Below are 5,493 nucleotides of genomic sequence, written 5' to 3'. Positions count from 1 at the left end.
TCAAAACAAACATCGAGTATGGCTGGGCAAACCAAGTGGTCAAACGACTAAAGTATACAAAACAGTCTAGAAAAACCCAGATAAAGCATGCCGTGCAAATCACATGAGGACGTATTGAACAAGGTACTCTACTTAACAGCAAAAATGCCGTATCAAGTAGTGTCGACATTAGACAACATAATGTAGTTTCAGAATAAAAGAGAGAGAAACACCATTAAGAGATAATAATAATAATATTCGTTATTTCTTATGCAAATATCAAGCTCAAAATACAAAATCATCAATTGAGACATTACAAAAGTCTAAACGTCCAATCTGCACCACAATTAGATTTAAAAGATGGAATGATAATCAATATAATTCCTTTATTTTCAACAATATTAACATACAATTGATACATTCTTATAACTGCAATGTCATTTATTACCTCATAAACAGACTTCTAGGAATATAATTGGTCACTCATGAAGATCTGAATCCCATATTCATTATATCATTGTTGCTAACCTTACATATGGTATTTGCAGTTTAATATATTTGATATGTCAAAACGATAACATACCCCTTAAGTGTTACTGATTTGTCCAAATATCCCCCTTCTCATTACTGATTGGATACGACTGTGGGAATTTTCTTTGTTCCGCCTTTCTTTACCATTCATATATGGCGCCAGGTATAGGACATTATTTAAACTTTTTTTTTCTAAAATTTTCATGTATTGGCATGCACTAGTATTTTGATGTATAGAGAAACAGGGACGAGTGGAAAAGAAAATAATGAAGGACTTATACAAACGATGTACAGACTAAACTAGGATTCATTGAGAGTTATGCTTCAACAACCCTCTATGGAAACAATCCACCGGACCTGTGTCTCTTCCGTTACAGGTTACCTCGTCCAGCCGGAAGACCTGGTAAACATTTGATAATTTGTTTGCAATAATTCACAAGACTAAATACTTGCCATTCAGCAGTGGCATGATTCATATAAATGAGAGAGAGAGAGAGAGAAGCACAGAGAGAGAGAGAGAGAATTGTCAGCTTCAAATTATACAAATGTTTCCCCAGTGTTTAATGCTAGTCTAGTTGTTAGTAAATGAATGATCAGTTTACAAAACGAATCAAAGACGTAACGCAAATGCTAAAGGACCCTCTGGAATATTTACATATTTATACCACAGAGAACGCTACAGAAGAGAAAGCAGATGAATAATTGTACGATAATATGAAAATTCCATGTCAATTTATGTGCTGGTCGAAACAAATAAAACTATGATGTGTGTATAAAAGGAATACGATCATCTAAAATCCGAAACTACAAAATGTGCAAACAAACTATATAAAGGGAGAAGATAGCAAACAAGTAGTTGAACTTGACGAACGGTGCGGCTTTTGGTGGGAAAATAATTTTTTTATGGATTAAAGCTACATCGAACATGCTTATCATATATCAAAAATTGAAATTGATGTTGTGAGGGAATGCATCATTGTGTCTTGATATCAATGATATTACAACAAGTGCGATATATTTCATGTGCCTCATTATTTGGGTGTTTATTTCCTGCAAATAAAGTAATATTTTAAATAGTTTCCGATACCAGTTCTTTCAAGAAATGTCACATGATTTTTTATTTTCACTTTTCTCAACGCAATTAATTTACAGCATTTTGTCAGCACAATATTCTCATCAACAATACTGCCTTAACAAGCCATTTCCACATAGCGATTTGACAATGACACATCATTGTCCTGCTGAAATGATAGATTCAAATTTGTTTAGTACTACATAATTGCACTATTATGTCATTGCTATTTCGTCACTTCTTCAGTCACTAGTTCGTGACACAATGAACAATGGGAGAGAGTAGACGTCTGTTGATATGATTGCGAGTGTGGTATCTTACTGAATACTTAATAATTAACGCTTATATATAATATAAATGATCTTAATACGATTACCATAGTAGAAATAAACTAAGGAAGCTGTATAGGATCTATGTTTAATTTAACGAGCTGCAACTTCTTTCAAAAAAGGATTTTTCTATTTAATTAGTTTTGATAATTTTTTTATATACATATTTTATGATTTCAGTTTTTCTCATAGTTCCTCCATATGTTTTTTTCAATGGTTTTGCATCATATTTTCAATTCAATATTATTATCAATAATGTTGCGTTTCTCATATTTTTGTATGGCTACACAATACAACTAGTTTATAATGAACCAAAAGAAATAAATGGCAAGAATATTTCGAGATGCAACTACCTTACAGTTAGAATCAGAAAAGAAAGTGAAATTGAAGCTAAATACCGGATAGTTTTCCGCAGATGACTCCTCCTCATAGTCCTTACTACCAGAGGACCCACAGGGTTTATGAAGGCAATCCACCAAGGCTGTATGGTTTCAGATTTTCTCATATTTTTCGTATATAGTTTTCTATAATGGGTTTAATCACATTTTCAATTCAATATTATTATCAAACAATTATGCCTGATCGAGCTACCTTTTATTCAATGTTTTGATAATGCCTAATTATACTTCCGATCACATTATGAATTATCCACTATTAGCAAACATGTTTTCACTACACAGTTTTTATATGGCGTGACTATGTTGCAGAAATTTGTTTGATCCAACACAATCCAACTCTTTCACAAGAAAAACCCCACAGAATACGTCGAAATGAAACTGCCGTACTGTACCCAAACCAATTGAAATTGAAGTTGAATACCTGGTAGTTAGCCACAGATAACTCCAGCATCCTCTTTGTGACTACATCCCCTGGGTCCCCAGGTAGAATGAGGGCAATCCACTATGGTTGTCTCAGTTCCTTTACAATGTAAAAAGGTCAGCAATATTGGTCCAGCGCCATCACCATAAAAAGCATTCGCAACTGCATGGCCAGGCCCACTAAAAGGAACAAGGGGTTTGATGGGAGTGGTATTACAATGTGCACTGGATCCCCATAAACTATTTATAAACTGCATGTGTACTCTGAAGAAAGTATTACACGTGGGCATTCCTTATTTAGTTGGTTATACAGTAACCTCGACCCTTACATGCCAGTAATTAAAGACTAAACAGCAAGTGGATGAGGAAACAAGCCGGACGTACTTTGCAATATGAATTGTAACCATTTTCAGATTTACTGCCAATATTACCATTGATTGGATCCTTTTGATATCAGTTAGGATTTCCAGTGCTAGATTGGAAAATCATTTGGGACTATTATGTCACAGCAATGTGAAATTGTTTGACCTCGGATCAACTATAATCGCCTGACCAGCAGGCCCACTAAGAAGAGCAAGGGTATGGCGAAAGTGGTATTTAAATGCACACTGGATATCCATAAAATGATTTATAAACTTCATGTACACTGAAGGAAATAATAAATGTCCGTAGTTAGAGACTATACAAAGGGTGGACGGAGAAACGAACCGAACGTATTTTACAAAGTAAACTGTCAATAGCCTATTTATTTCGTTTTATTAAGGATTCTTTTTATAATCGTGTATGGTTTCCACTGCTAGAATATGAAGTCATTTGTGATTGTCATGATATAAGAATGTTGTACTTGGTTGAAATCGGACCAAGTATAATCGACTAGAAACATGAACCAAAATGGCATTAAGCCATATTATAAAGATAATGCATTAAACAGGATTATAATAACGTCTGAAAGAAATACAACCTCTTGATATGACTTGTATAAAGTACACTATAGTGGTAAATCTTGCTAAAAGTCATGAGATACGTTATCAAAAATCCCACTAGGTTGCTTTCTGTTGCTTGATAGCCATGCACATGGAAGGAACATAATAATTTAGACCAGGTAGAAAACCTAACAAAACCAATGTGTTTTAGTGCAAATAGAGTACTGATGCATGAGCTAAAAAAGAACAGCTATAATGAGATAAAAAAATAAACTATGCATGCAAATATTACTGTCAATTACCTGTTGTTGAAGATTAAATGAAGGTAAATAATGATGAACTAAAGAAGCTGTTTCGTCCATTTGAAAGTAGAGATGCTAAAGTAAAATAAGAGAACGAACCTGATGTGATATTCACAATGAGCTCCATAAACGTGAGAGACGCATCATCAAAAACACCACTTTGATCATCTAAACAGTTTTAGGAGAACCATTCCATTTATTTGTCATAAATAGAATGGTTCAGAGTATGGTCAGTTCTCACTGGGGTTGTAAAAATAACATAGAAAAACCATATATATATATATACATATAAGGTCAGGGAGTGCATTAAAATGTTGATATTTTACTCACTTACTCTTGACTTGAAAGAAATCTTCAAACACACACACACACACACACACACACACACACACAGATATAAATATAGATATATATAAAGAGAGATAGACAGACACACATACACACACACACACACGTACACAAGTATACCTAAAGCAGTGGTTAGGAAGAAACAAGGAGAGAGGAGATTCTGTTACGTTCCGTGTATCGAAAAATCTCTCAGCGGTTAGATTGTGCTTGTAATTTGTGTGGATTCTGACCAGGCGTGGTACTAGTATGTTTCCTAGTGCCTGTTTTCGGGAACACCGCTAATAGCTAGAGTTCTTATTGTGAGAAAAAGGTAGTGGTTAGTTGTGTCATTTGTCGTATTTATTGTCTATGTTTGAAAATCACACAATGATATTTGGTGCTTTTATCATGTGTGGACTCAATCCAGTCGGTTCTAGTATGGTTCCTAGAGACTGTTTAAGAGAATAGGCGGCAAGCTGAGTAGATACGGACTTTATTATAAGTAAGGTAAAACATATTATAGTGAGATGTAAACAGCACATAGTTTAAATTGTCCGCAGGCTTAGTAATTTTCCTATCTTGTACTAAAGTACTTAGTTATTATACGAGGTGGTATGACCCAAAATGGCTGCGTGGCGGTCAGTTTGGCTGGATTTCCTTTGTCTGCTCTGGTCAAGATGGCGGCTAAGGGCTGCTAGTCGGTCAGATTAGGTCCGATTTTATGGGTCTTCTTCCCTCTGTGGCTGGATATGTAAGCTGTGTGGATTTGGCGGTCAAAGGATTTGAAATCCAAAAGTCGAAGAACAAACCATCTATCAGAGCGGAGTGCATGCCTAGATAGGTATAGCGTATGGGTCCGGTGTCAAATTAGGTCTTCTCCCTTCAGTGGTCTTAAAGTGAATGACAACACGACAGGATTCCAAGAAGCAGTGTATGAACTGTGGTTCAAAAGGTAATACAGTTCCCAGGTATCCATTTTTGTCTTGTTTTGTTTTTTCTTGTCTTTTTCTTCACTGGTAATGATACATGATCAATTCAATCAGAACTTTTTGCCTGAATTTGTCTGTGAAGTAAACGACTATTAGCTCCGTCTTCAAAAACTGGGCCAAGAGAGTTTCGATGCGACGGATCTCCAGAGTAGTTAATGGAGGACATGAATGTTCACGCAGGCCTTTATACCACTGATGAAACACGGCTTCTTCCTAGATGAGA

General features: G+C 35.4%; 1 long non-coding RNA gene across 1 annotated transcript; it reads right to left on the bottom strand.

Annotated features, from left to right (window-relative positions):
* Positions 1 to 214: 214 nt before the first annotated feature.
* On the bottom strand, positions 215 to 3,730 carry LOC149772940 (uncharacterized). Its single transcript, XR_016417521.1, has 2 exons — positions 2,731 to 3,730; positions 215 to 910 (listed from the first exon to the last, which is right to left on the bottom strand). It is a non-coding gene; the product is annotated as an uncharacterized LOC149772940 (long non-coding RNA).
* Positions 3,731 to 5,493: the final 1,763 nt, after the last annotated feature.

This window comes from Sinohyriopsis cumingii, unplaced genomic scaffold (genome assembly GCF_028554795.1).
Source record: "Sinohyriopsis cumingii isolate HCF-2022 unplaced genomic scaffold, ASM2855479v2 utg000957l, whole genome shotgun sequence".
Lineage (NCBI taxonomy): Eukaryota > Metazoa > Mollusca > Bivalvia > Unionida > Unionidae > Sinohyriopsis > Sinohyriopsis cumingii.
The sequence above is the reverse complement of the archived record's forward strand: the minus strand, read 5'-3'. Positions and strand labels throughout refer to the sequence as shown.